Here is a 14,391-nt window from a genome sequence, read left to right as displayed (position 1 = left end):
AGTTTGGCATCGACCGGGTTAACGGTGCCGGAGATTAGCTGTTCACAGACGGACGGAAGGACGGAAGGACGGAAGGAAGGACGGACACACACACGGACGGAGTGCAAAACATACTCTCTCCCCATGGAAGGACGGAAGGAAGGACGGACACACACACGGACGGAGTGCAAAACATACTCTCTCCCCATTCCTTCGGCCTGGTGGAGACAATAACAGTGACAAGGACCGTGTGCGTCACTGTTATCCACTGTTACCCCTTTTTTGGGGGGCCCCTGAGCTTGAGCCTCTTTGCGGTCACGCGGACGCTCAAGCCTAGCTCAGGGGCCCCTGGGCCTGGGCCCAACAGGCCCGTTGGATAATCCTCCCCTGCTTGCCGTAGCACTTGCCATTGCCCCGACAACCTTACAGGCGTACGCAAAGGCTCAACGTATGTAACTTGGATAGCATTTTATGTAGATATAGCACTATATTAGTATTTATGCATAGTTCATTATATAGAATATTCCATTGTTCTAAGCATATGTATGATTCGTGATGACTATTTTTATGTATTCTGATGCATTACCATGTCTTTTGTTCCTGCTTACTGTAAATCACTCTGGATTAAGAGCGTCTGCTAAATGCCAAAATTGTAAATGGAGAGTTGTCGTAGTGCTGTCATCCGGTGACAGTTGGTCTGGAATTTGAGTTGAGTCCTTGAATTAGACAAACCGGCTCACCCCGGTTTGTCTCTTTATCAATATGGCCATAGTTTGTCTCTCATTTCATTCCATTGTTATTCCATTGGTATAGGTCAAGGCGCTCTGCAGAGGACGACATCTGATGGAATCACTAATCACATAGAAACAGTTTACATAGAAAAACATCTATCTACTGTAAGACCGGGCTGTCCTGCTCATACGGTTGACATAAAGTATTTTTAACATTGGTAATAAGTTCCATCCATCCATCCATCTTCAACCACTTATCCGTAGTCGGGTCGCGGGGGCAACAGCTCCACCAGAGTGCTCCAGACTTCCCTCTCCAGAGCAACATTAGTGACCTCCTCCTGGGGGATTCCGAGACGTTCCAAGGCCAGTGAGTCTATGTATTTCCTCCAACTGCACCCGTCGAAGAAAACTCATTTCGGCCGCTTGTATTCGCAACCTTATTCTTCTCTCTCACCTACAGTATGGTCATGACCTACACTTCATGACCATACTGTAGGTGAGAGTAGGAACACTTCATGACCATAGGTGAGAGTAGGAACACTTCATGACCATAGGTGAGAGTAGGAACACTTCATGACCATAGGTGAGAGTAGGAACACTTCATGACCATAGGTGAGAGTAGGAACGAAGATTGCTCGGTAGACAGAGAGCTTTGCCTTCTGGCTCAACTCTCTTTTCGTCACAACAGTGCGGTACAGGGACTGCAATACCGCATGATAAAAAAAGTCTTGACTAAAACAATCTTTTTCATACTTTTCTCTAATGTTTATGTTCTTCTCAGTGGGCTGCGGTATCTTCAAAGTTAACTTTTCCAAGCATTTCTTTTTTCAAGCTCTTTTTTTTTTATGTTTCCCCACAGGCTGTTATCTGTAGTGCCAGTTGTAGTCTCCCAAGTCTGAAGTCTGTCTGCACACAGTTTGGGCTCTATGGACTTTAGAGCAATGCACTATTAAATAGTAACCCTTTTTAATCCATTTTGACCTGAGATCAGATTCTAAAAATGTCTTCTACATCCTGACAGTTTTCTGAAAAAGCTATGTTTCTATGTCAGTCGTTCTTCGATTTTTCAAAAATAGCAGACCTACAAGCTCGAGTGGCGCGCTATGAGCTTGTAGATCTGCTATTTTTCAATAGCTAAAGCATAACATAATGCTAACACCAAAAGGGGTTCCCGCCCAAAATTGGTTAATACTGTATAGCATTGCTACTTTATGAAGTGTGTGTGTGTGTGTGTGCGTGCGTGAGTGCGTGCGTGTGCGTGACATGACGGCTGCAGTGTGAGTGACAGTGGGGCACCATTTCAAAGAGGCCTGAGTTGCACCCAGAGGCCAGATCTGCAGGGTGCCCGTGTTGGCGTGTTCTGCAGGGTGCCCGTGTTGGCGTGTTCTGCAGGGTGCCCCCTGTTGGCGTGTTCTGCAGGGTGCCCCCTGTTGGCGTGTTCTGCAGGGTGCCCGTGTTGGCGTGTTCTGCAGGGTGCCCCCTGTTGGCGTGTTCTGCAGGGTGCCCCCTGTTGGCGTGTTCTGCAGGGTGCCCCCTGTTGGCGTGTTCTGCAGGGTGCCCCCTGTTGGCGTGTTCTGCAGGGTGCCCGTGTTGGCGTGTTCTGCAGGGTGCCCGTGTTGGCGTGTTCTGCAGGGTGCCCGTGTTGGCGTGTTCTGCAGGGTGCCCCCTGTTGGCGTGTTCTGCAGGGTGCCCCCTGTTGGCGTGTTCTGCAGGGTGCCCCCTGTTGGCGTGTTCTGCAGGGTGCCCCCTGTTGGCGTGTTCTGCAGGGTGCCCCCTGTTGGCGTGTTCTGCAGGGTGCCCGTGTTGGCGTGTTCTGCAGGGTGCCCCCTGTTGGCGTGTTCTGCAGGGTGCCCCCTGTTGGCGTGTTCTGCAGGGTGCCCCCTGTTGGCGTGTTCTGCAGGGTGCCCCCTGTTGGCGTGTTCTGCAGGGTGCCCCCTGTTGGCGTGTTCTGCAGGGTGCCCCCTGTTGGCGTGTTCTGCAGGGTGCCCGTGTTGGCGTGTTCTGCAGGGTGCCCCCTGTTGGCGTGTTCTGCAGGGTGCCCCCTGTTGGCGTGTTCTGCAGGGTGCCCGTGTTGGCGTGTTCTGCAGGGTGCCCCCTGTTGGCGTGTTCTGCAGGGTGCCCCCTGTTGGCGTGTTCTGCAGGGTGCCCCCTGTTGGCGTGTTCTGCAGGGTGCCCCCTGTTGGCGTGTTCTGCAGGGTGCCCGTGTTGGCGTGTTCTGCAGGGTGCCCCCTGTTGGCGTGTTCTGCAGGGTGCCCCCTGTTGGCGTGTTCTGCAGGGTGCCCCCTGTTGGCGTGTTCTGCAGGGTGCCCCCTGTTGGCGTGTTCTGCAGGGTGCCCCCTGTTGGCGTGTTCTGCAGGGTGCCCCCTGTTGGCGTGTTCTGCAGGGTGCCCGTGTTGGCGTGTTCTGCAGGGTGCCCCCTGTTGGCGTGTTCTGCAGGGTGCCCCCTGTTGGCGTGTTCTGCAGGGTGCCCGTGTTGGCGTGTTCTGCAGGGTGCCCCCTGTTGGCGTGTTCTGCAGGGTGCCCCCTGTTGGCGTGTTCTGCAGGGTGCCCCCTGTTGGCGTGTTCTGCAGGGTGCCCCCTGTTGGCGTGTTCTGCAGGGTGCCCGTGTTGGCGTGTTCTGCAGGGTGCCCGTGTTGGCGTGTTCTGCAGGGTGCCCGTGTTGGCGTGTTCTGCAGGGTGCCCCCTGTTGGCGTGTTCTGCAGGGTGCCCCCTGTTGGCGTGTTCTGCAGGGTGCCCCCTGTTGGCGTGTTCTGCAGGGTGCCCGTGTTGGCGTGTTCTGCAGGGTGCCCGTGTTGGCGTGTTCTGCAGGGTGCCCGTGTTGGCGTGTTCTGCAGGGTGCCCCCTGTTGGCGTGTTCTGCAGGGTGCCCGTGTTGGCGTGTTCTGCAGGGTGCCCGTGTTGGCGTGTTCTGCAGGGTGCCCGTGTTGGCGTGTTCTGCAGGGTGCCCGTGTTGGCGTGTTCTGCAGGGTGCCCGTGTTGGCGTGTTCTGCAGGGTGCCCGTGTTGGCGTGTTCTGCAGGGTGCCCCCTGTTGGCGTGTTCTGCAGGGTGCCCGTGTTGGCGTGTTCTGCAGGGTGCCCCCTGTTGGCGTGTTCTGCAGGGTGCCCGTGTTGGCGTGTTCTGCAGGGTGCCCGTGTTGGCGTGTTCTGCAGGGTGCCCGTGTTGGCGTGTTCTGCAGGGTGCCCCCTGTTGGCGTGTTCGTGTAACTTGTTTGATCCAATTCTACAGAAGTTGTGCTCCTCCAGCGGATCGTTAAAAGTTTCTCTCCATCTCTTTCCTCCACCTCTCCTCCTGCCTGGACAACTTTGCTTTGTGAGTAAAGTAAGGCCTCACCTTTATCCCACACATCAAGATTGCTATTGACTATTACGGCAGCATAAAGAGACAACCTGCTCTTCAAACAATAAATACCATGTGGTGCCTTTGTTAGACGCTGTGTGTATATGGGTCCTAACCCTAACCCTTTCACGCTCTTGCTTTCGCTCTGCATCCTGCTCTCTCTCTCTGTGTGTGTGTGTGTGTGTGTGTGTGTGTGTGTGTGTGTGTGTGTGTGTGTGTGTGTGTGTGTGTGTGTGTGTGTGTGTGTGTGTGTGTCCGTTGCCTAACTATCGATTTACTCTGATGACAGACAATCCAATCCAATCCACTTTATTTATAAAGCACATTTTTATACAACAAGGTTGAAACAAAGTGCTGTACACAAAGAAATACTAAAAATATCAGGAGAAAAAAAAAGCAACAACAACAAAACAACAGTACATAAACAGGGCAACATAAGGACAATGCAGTGGAAGCAGCAACTCTTAATCGGTATGTTCAAATGCCAAGGAGTACAAGTGAGTTTTCAGACGTGATTTAAACACAGACAAGGATTGCGAAGCTCTGACATGAGGTGGAAGTTCATTCCACAGTGTGGGTGCTACAACAGAAAATGACCTATCCCCCCGGGATTTCAGCTTTGATTTTGGGACAGGCATCTGACGGGTTCTAAATTCATTGCCTGAAAATGTCAATTGGCTGATCATTGTTGGCTAACTCAATCAACAAGTTGCTGCCATGTATGGCTATGTGTAGCAGAGTGGCTCAGAGCCTCTGCCTGATGGTGGCGCTATAGTGTAGCAGAGTGGCTCAGAGCCTCTGCCTGATGGTGGCGCTATAGTGTAGCAGAGTGGCTCAGAGCCTGATGGTGGCGCTATAGTGTAGCAGAGTGGCTCAGAGCCTCTGCCTGATGGTGGCGCTATAGTGTAGCAGAGTGGCTCAGAGCCTCTGCCTGATGGTGGCGCTATAGTGTAGCAGAGTGGCTCAGAGCCTCAGCCTGATGGTGGCGCTATAGTGTAGCAGAGTGGCTCAGAGCCTCAGCCTGATGGTGGCGCTATAGTGTAGCAGAGTGGCTCAGAGCCTCTGCCTGATGGTGGCGCTATAGTGTAGCAGAGTGGCTCAGAGCCTCTGCCTGATGGTCTCAAAAGTCTAATATCTCCCCCAGTCCAGAGGGATATCCCTTTGGTCTAGTGGTTAAGATGTTGGACTTTCACGCGGGAGGCCCGAGTTCGAATCCCGGGCGTTACATATGCAGTCGTGGATGTACAGGGAGTGGATGAGGGGGCACATGGGGACACTGCCCTGGAAACCTCCTGTGTTGAGGAGGGGGCACAGCACAGGACACTGCCCTGGGAACCTCCTGTGTTGAGGAGGGGGCACAGGACAGGACACTGCCCTGGGAACCTCCTGTGTTGAGGAGGGGGCACAGGACAGGACACTGCCCTGGGAACCTCCTGTGTTGAGGAGGGGGCACAGCACAGGACACTGCCCTGGGAACCTCCTGTGTTGAGGAGGGGGCACAGCACAGGACACTGCCCTGGGAACCTCCTGTGTTGAGGGGTGGATGTACAGGGAGTGGAGGAGGGGACACAGGACAGGACACTGCCCTGGGAACCTCCTGTGTTGAGGAGGGGGCACAGCACAGGACACTGCCCTGGGAACCTCCTGTGTTGAGGGGTGGATGTACAGGGAGTGGAGGAGGGGACACAGGACAGGACACTGCCCTGGGAACCTCCTGTGTTGAGGAGGGGGCACAGCACAGGACACTGCCCTGGGAACCTCCTGTGTTGAGGGGAAGATCGAGTGTCTTCGCCCCAACCTCACCAACCTGGCATTGATTCCACAGGATGTGTAGGATCCAGGGGTTGAGTCGTAGGTTCCTGCATTTTGCTGTTGAGTCTAGATAGGAGGAATTCAGTCGAATGCTGAACTGTAGTCTACAAACAGCGTTCTAAAAAATAAATCTTGTTAAACTCTGAATAAGGTCGCGAATACAAGCGGCTGAAATGAGTTTTCTTCGACGGGTGGCTGGCATCTCCCTTAGAGATAGGGTGAGAAGTTCAGTCACACGAGAGAGACTCGGAGTAGAACCGCTGCTCCTTCGCCTGGAAAGGAGCCAGCTGAGGTGGTACGGGCATCTGGTTAGGATGCCTCGGGCGCCTCCCTAGGGAGGTCCGGCACGCTAGACCAAGGCGCAGTTGGAGGAAACACATCGACTCACTGGCCTTGGAACGTCTCGGAATCCCCCAGGAGGAAGTCACTAATGTTGCTCTGGAGAGGGAAGTCTGGAGCACTCTGGTGGAGCTGTTGCCCCCGCGACCCGACTATCGGATAAGCGGTTGAAGATGGATGGATGGATGGAAACTCTGCCTTGCCGTCCTTGATGTAAATGTTGGATCGTGCTAGGGGTATACAGTCACATACTACCCTCACCCGAGACAGGGGTGTACGTGACACTGACTTTACAGGTTGGGCTGAAAATCTTCATTTGAAAAAGGGTACCTGATAGTTCTAAAAGTCAAGTGGATGGCAGAGTCCACACCACAACTCTAACAACAATATAATTCTAGTTGTAGTGCTCAGTGTGAACAGCCCTCTGCCCCAGAGGTCAGAGAAAGTTAAATGAATGGTCAGCTATATATTCTGTTTAGTAGGACAGAGGAATGAACAAAAAGATCATAGCCAGATGTGACCTTTACTTATGAAACGCTGATGAAGGCCTTAGTGGCAGAAACACATCCATTTGTCAGAGACTTCATGCTGCTGCTGAAGTAAATAATAAAATTAAAAGAAAAATCACCTTGAGTGTTTCTGTAGACCTTTACGAGCATTGTCATAATGTAATTCTGGAGCTGTGAGCATTCTTCATAATGTAATTCTGGAGCTGGGAGGGAGATTTTCTTTCAGGATCACTGCCCTAGAAATTAGACACGCCAGTGAATTAAACTCTGTGACCTGGTAGACACTCCCTAACCTCACGTCACCAGGCTTGTCAGACACTCCCTGAGCACTGAGCAGGCTTCAAGCGCGCTCTTTAAAAGTATATTCAGTGATTTCACTTAATTCAAATATCACTTTATTTTTTATAATGCTCCATATAAGGAGTTCCTCCCTGTCCCCAGTTAACCCCTGGGGTGAAAAAAAGCGTAGCTTTCGTTTTTGGCTAGAGGGCCCAGCTAGCTTTCCTCCAATCATGATCGAGTGGGGGTGGGCCTTGGTGCACGTGCTGTTGGCCTGTTGCACGTCCCCCCACTGTAGAGCGTGTGCATTTGTGCACATCTTGTTATCGGCGAGCGGACCGTGTTTTTTTCCAAATCCCCCAAATCACTGAATGGCTGCTCCTTTAAAGGTATATTCAGTGATTTCACTTAATTCAAATATCACTTATTTTTTTGTTTTGTTGTGATAATCCTCACTACTATAGAGTGTGCTGACCATATAAGGAATTCCTCCCTGTCCCCAGTTAACCCCTGGGGTCAAAGGTTTCGTTTTTGGCTATATGTGACCCATCCTTCATCCAATCAGGATAGAGAGGGGCCTTCCGCCAATCATGATTGAGTGAGGGCGGGCCTTGGTGTGCGTGCTGTTGGCCTGTGGCGTGTCCCACCACTGTAGTGCGTGCATGTGCACATCTTGTTACCAGGGCAGACCGGGGGTTTTTCACATCTTGTTACCAGGGCAGACCGGGGTTTTTCCAAATCACTGTTGCACTTCACCATTGCTTGGTGTGATCCATTATGTGTCTGTAGGGCTTTGTTACCATTTCTTGACACGTACGTCATCTAATGATGCTGTGATTGCGACTAACCTCAACACAATGACTGCTGATTGGGTCAATGAAAATGATGTGCAGGCGTATGTGTCACGCAACCAAATGTAGTCCGGTGTTTGTACTATTTCCGGCACCATATCATTATCAGGGGTAATTTATTTGCAATGCACGTTTTAACTAATTATAATTAAAAGCCACAGTAGCACATCACGTTACCTACTTGCCTTTATTCCCCACAGGGACAGAAATATACGCGAGAGCGATGATATTCCATTCAGCATATCAGCATGATTCATTTCTGTCTAATGAAAAGGAAGGGATGTCCGCACACTGTTTCTCTGCTCCCAGGAACATTCTTTATTAAACAATGTTTCGACCCCTGTGAGTCTTCGTCAGGTATGACGAAGAGATGTGCGTGCTTCCTGTTGGATCCTATCTCATTTCTGTCTAACCCTTCAAACTATTTTTTTTTTCTTTTTGCAAGTAGCCTATCAAGCCACAATTAACTCCTGTGTCCTGTGTTGGTTTACGATTTATTTGCAATGCCAGTTTGAACTAAATATAGTTAAAAGCCACGTACAGTAGCACATCACGTTACCTATTTGCCTTTATTCCCCAGGGACAGAAATATACGCGAGAGCGATGATATTCCATTTAGCATATCACCATGATTCATTTCTGTCTAACCCTTCAAACCACAACTCCTGTGTCCTGTGTTGGTTTCCATTACTTATTAATGAAAGCCCCAAAATAAACTCCTGGCTTTTTATTGGAAATTAAACAACGTTCCGACCCTTGTGGGTCTTCGTCAGGTATGACGAAGACCTTCGTCATACCTGACGAAGACCCACAAGGGTCGAAACGTTTGCAATGCAAGTTTTAACTAATTATAATTAAAAGCCACAGTAGCACATCGCGTTACCTATTTGGCTTTATTCCCCAGGGACAGAAATATACGCGAGAGCGATGATATTCCATTTAGCATATCAGCATGATTCATTTCTGTCTAACCCTTCAAACCACAACTCCTGTGTCCTGTGTTGGGTTCCATTACTTATTAATGAAAGCCCCCAAAATAAACTCCTGGCTTTTTATTGGAAAATAAGACTGCTTTCCCAGTCAACAAGGTAGCAGTTGTCTACCACACCAGTGATATTTTCTCTTGTTTCATGAATTATCTGAAATGGACACTTGTACTGTTCTTGTGTGAGGGCGACTGTGGCTCAGGAGGTAGAGCAGGTCGTCCAATGATCCATGGGTCGGTGGTTCGAATCCCGGCTCCTCCTGTATACATGTCGAAGTGTCCTTGGGCAAGACACTGAACCCCAAATTGCTCCCGATGTGCTGGTTGGTACCTTGCATGGCTTCTGCCGCAATCGGTGTATGAATGTGCATGTGGATGGGTGAATGTAATAATCTATGTAAAGCGCCTTGGATAAAGGCGCTATATAAATGCACCATTTAGGAAACACAGAAACTAAACAAAAAACATTTGTGTTTTACAGTGTTGAAAAGTGAATCTTCAACAGTCTGTCCTTTTGCTGCCAAGATTGTCTAGTGTTACACATTGTCGTGTTGGTGAAGGATGTGTCTACCAGCATGTTAGGGCACCATAGATCTAAAGATATAGATATACATTTGATTGATTCAAGATACAGTGTATATGAACATAATTTGTTCATGAAAACTGGTTTAAAATCTCTCCTTTTCAGGCCATGACCTGAAAATGATCACATTTGAACTGACAAGCACTTGGAATGTAGGAGTTTGAGGCATTCCTTTTTGTTTGACTCAGTTCCACAGAGAAATGTGAAAATAGTAGATCTACAAGCTTGTAGATCGTATTTTCACAATATTTGCCTCTTGTAGCATATTATTTGACAATTTGGCCAATGTTTGACCAGTTTTTATAGTATAGTTTGTTGATCACTTTTGATGCAGTAATGGTATTTTTTTAATATTAAGTTAGTCTTTAAATTGTCACATTACTGTCGTCTGAGGACCCCCCAAAATCATGTGCATGATTTTCCCATCAGGACACGCCCCCCTCATCTAGACTGAGTGGCAAAACATTGAGCAGCATGGAGTGTTGGAGTTTGGAAGCGCTCGTTGGAAATCACTCAACCGTCCTGTGTCTCTAAATGTCACATAATGCAGGAGGCAGCAAAATGTTGTGTTATTGAAAACAAGCACTTCCAAACTCTGACCCTTAGAAAAATAATCAAATGCAGGGCATTTCTTGACAGAAAGTAGCTCATAACGTTTCTATGGTAGATTTTTGTGAAACAAACTTTGCAGACAGAAAGAGGATAATTCAAGCTTTTCAGACAGCTGCAATGTTGGTGAGTATAACATTGTTTAATGCAATCAGACAGGACTTTTCTGTTTGGATGAATGGGCTGTCAAGGCCAGAAAGTAGTTTTTTGCCACTCAGTGGGTGTTCCCGCATAACTTCCAGGTACGATGATGTCACACGCATACCCTCTTATGTCTGCATGTAATGTATTGTTTTGCATGCAGGGTGACTGACGTTTCGACTTCTGTCTTCCTCAAAGTCAAACAGGGCCTAGTATGACATAAGTCCATACTGAAGGATGAACATGGAGAAGAAGTTAACAGTTTTGACCAAAAAGGTCCATGAATTAAGGAACTATAAAGCTCTTTGAAAGATTAAGGTTGGAAACATTTTGACCCTATCGGGTGAAACGTTGTACCTACTTGTTGTAAACAGCTCCTTGTTGTAAACAGCTCCTTCCTTGTTGTAAACAGCTCCTTCTTTCCTAAATACGTATTGTAGTTCGGCACCAGCTGTGTCTTTTCTGGGGATGTGCACATGCTTCCCTCTGGATTCTTTTTCTAATATGGCAAAAGAACACAGCAAAGAGAAATGTGGTGGAAGTTGTTGAATTCATTGTTTATTTTCTGTTTGTTGCACAATTGATTTTTGAATCATCACCAACACTAGTATATTATTCCAAAGATGTGCTTTATGTGGTCTGGTCTGGTACATTCTGCATGATAACACCAATAACTGCTGCTACTATTGCTTCTTGTGTGTATAAACAAGTGCAATGTGGAATGTGAATACAAGTACATGTGAATTCGTCATTTGTCATCCATATTCAATTCAATTCAATTCAAAGGGCTTTATTGGCATGAGAAAACATACGTTTACATTGCCAAAACAGAAAGCACAATACAACAATACAGCAATACAATCAAAACAAAAAATATGTACATTTAAACGTCAGAATCTTCAATAGATCAATTTCTATATTGTACCAAGGTCACTGGATGCAGGTATAGTGCAGGAATATACACAATGATTAGTCTTTAGGGTGGTTGTGTTCCGTTTGATATCCGCCTATCACAACAACTCACGAATCTTGCTGCTGTGTTTGCACATTGTTGTACTTCGCCCCCGAAGATGTGGGAGTCTCCGTGTGTGGTTGTAATCTGTGGGAAGTATGTGTCATGGACAGCTTAGCCAACAACACTGTAGACGTAGAGCTCAACACCCTCATGCTAGAGAGGAGAGTGCGGTGGGCACCGCTTCAGGAGTCTAGAGAGGAGAGTGCGGCGGGCACCGCTTCAGGAGTCTGAGAGGAGAGTGCGGTGGGCACCGCTTCAGGAGTCTAGAGAGGAGAGTGCGGTGGGCACCGCTTCAGGAGTCTGAGAGGAGAGTGCGGCGGGCACCGCTTCAGGAGTCTAGAGAGGAGAGTGCGGCGGGGCACCGCTTCAGGAGTCTGAGAGGAGAGTGCGGTGGGCACCGCTTCAGGAGTCTAGAGAGGAGAGTGCGGTGGGCACCGCTTCAGGAGTCTAGAGAGGAGAGTGCGGCGGGCACCGCTTCAGGAGTCTGAGAGGAGAGTGCGGCGGGCACCGCTTCAGGAGTCTAGAGAGGAGAGTGCGGCGGGCACCGCTTCAGGAGTCTAGAGAGGAGAGTGCGGCGGGCACCGCTTCAGGAGTCTCGAGAGGAGAGTGCGGTGGGCACCGCTTCAGGAGTCTAGAGAGGAGAGTGCGGCGGGCACCGCTTCAGGAGTCTGAGAGGAGAGTGCGGCGGGCACCGCTTCAGGAGTCTCGAGAGGAGAGTGCGGCGGGCACCGCTTCAGGAGTCTCGAGAGGAGAGTGCGGCGGGCACCGCTTCAGGAGTCTAGAGAGGAGAGTGCGGTGGGCACCGCTTCAGGAGTCTCATGCTAGAGAGGAGAGTGCGGTGGGCACCGCTTCAGGAGTCTGAGAGGAGAGTGCGGCGGGCACCGCTTCAGGAGTCTAGAGAGGAGAGTGCGGCGGGCACCGCTTCAGGAGTCTGAGAGGAGAGTGCGGCGGGCACCGCTTCAGGAGTCTAGAGAGGAGAGTGCGGCGGGCACCGCTTCAGGAGTCTGAGAGGAGAGTGCGGTGGGCACCGCTTCAGGAGTCTAGAGAGGAGAGTGCGGTGGGCACCGCTTCAGGAGTCTGAGAGGAGAGTGCGGTGGGCACCGCTTCAGGAGTCTCGAGAGGAGAGTGCGGTGGGCACCGCTTCAGGAGTCTAGAGAGGAGAGTGCGGCGGGCACCGCTTCAGGAGTCTAGAGAGGAGAGTGCGGCGGGGCACCGCTTCAGGAGTCTAGAGAGGAGAGTGCGGCGGGCACCGCTTCAGGAGTCTAGAGAGGAGAGTGCGGCGGGGCACCGCTTCAGGAGTCTAGAGAGGAGAGTGCGGTGGGCACCGCTTCAGGAGTCTAGAGAGGAGAGTGCGGCGGGCACCGCTTCAGGAGTCTAGAGAGGAGAGTGCGGTGGGCACCGCTTCAGGAGTCTAGAGAGGAGAGTGCGGCGGGGCACCGCTTCAGGAGTCTAGAGAGGAGAGTGCGGCGGGGCACCGCTTCAGGAGTCTAGAGAGGAGAGTGCGGTGGGCACCGCTTCAGGAGTCTAGAGAGGAGAGTGCGGTGGGCACCGCTTCAGGAGTCTAGAGAGGAGAGTGCGGTGGGCACCGCTTCAGGAGTCTAGAGAGGAGAGTGCGGTGGGCACCGCTTCAGGAGTCTAGAGAGGAGAGTGCGGTGGGCACCGCTTCAGGAGTCTAGAGAGGAGAGTGCGGTGGGCACCGCTTCAGGAGTCTAGAGAGGAGAGTGCGGTGGGCACCGCTTCAGGAGTCTAGAGAGGAGAGTGCGGCGGGCACCGCTTCAGGAGTCTAGAGAGGAGAGTGCGGTGGGCACCGCTTCAGGAGTCTAGAGAGGAGAGTGCGGCGGGCACCGCTTCAGGAGTCTAGAGAGGAGAGTGCGGCGGGGCACCGCTTCAGGAGTCTAGAGAGGAGAGTGCGGCGGGGCACCGCTTCAGGAGTCTAGAGAGGAGAGTGCGGTGGGCACCGCTTCAGGAGTCTAGAGAGGAGAGTGCGGCGGGGCACCGCTTCAGGAGTCTAGAGAGGAGAGTGCGGCGGGCACCGCTTCAGGAGTCTCGAGAGGAGAGTGCGGTGGGCATCGCTTCAGGAGTCTAGAGAGGAGAGTGCGGCGGGCACCGCTTCAGGAGTCTAGAGAGGAGAGTGCGGCGGGGCACCGCTTCAGGAGTCTAGAGAGGAGAGTGCGGTGGGCACCGCTTCAGGAGTCTAGAGAGGAGAGTGCGGTGGGCACCGCTTCAGGAGTCTAGAGAGGAGAGTGCGGTGGGCACCGCTTCAGGAGTCTAGAGAGGAGAGTGCGGCGGGCACCGCTTCAGGAGTCTAGAGAGGAGAGTGCGGTGGGCACCGCTTCAGGAGTCTAGAGAGGAGAGTGCGGCGGGCACCGCTTCAGGAGTCTAGAGAGGAGAGTGCGGCGGGCACCGCTTCAGGAGTCTAGAGAGGAGAGTGCGGTGGGCACCGCTTCAGGAGTCTAGAGAGGAGAGTGCGGCGGGCACCGCTTCAGGAGTCTAGAGAGGAGAGTGCGGCGGGGCACCGCTTCAGGAGTCTAGAGAGGAGAGTGCGGCGGGCACCGCTTCAGGAGTCTAGAGAGGAGAGTGCGGCGGGGCACCGCTTCAGGAGTCTAGAGAGGAGAGTGCGGTGGGCACCGCTTCAGGAGTCTAGAGAGGAGAGTGCGGCGGGCACCGCTTCAGGAGTCTAGAGAGGAGAGTGCGGTGGGCACCGCTTCAGGAGTCTAGAGAGGAGAGTGCGGCGGGGCACCGCTTCAGGAGTCTAGAGAGGAGAGTGCGGCGGGGCACCGCTTCAGGAGTCTAGAGAGGAGAGTGCGGTGGGCACCGCTTCAGGAGTCTAGAGAGGAGAGTGCGGTGGGCACCGCTTCAGGAGTCTAGAGAGGAGAGTGCGGTGGGCACCGCTTCAGGAGTCTAGAGAGGAGAGTGCGGTGGGCACCGCTTCAGGAGTCTAGAGAGGAGAGTGCGGTGGGCACCGCTTCAGGAGTCTAGAGAGGAGAGTGCGGTGGGCACCGCTTCAGGAGTCTAGAGAGGAGAGTGCGGTGGGCACCGCTTCAGGAGTCTAGAGAGGAGAGTGCGGTGGGCACCGCTTCAGGAGTCTAGAGAGGAGAGTGCGGCGGGCACCGCTTCAGGAGTCTAGAGAGGAGAGTGCGGTGGGCACCGCTTCAGGAGTCTAGAGAGGAGAGTGCGGCGGGCACCGCTTCAGGAGTCTAGAGAGGAGAGTGCGGCGGGGCA

The sequence above is a fragment of the Electrona antarctica genome (assembly GCF_951216825.1).
Source record: "Electrona antarctica genome assembly, chromosome: 20".
NCBI lineage: Eukaryota > Metazoa > Chordata > Actinopteri > Myctophiformes > Myctophidae > Electrona > Electrona antarctica.
This window is presented reverse-complemented; position numbering follows the sequence as displayed.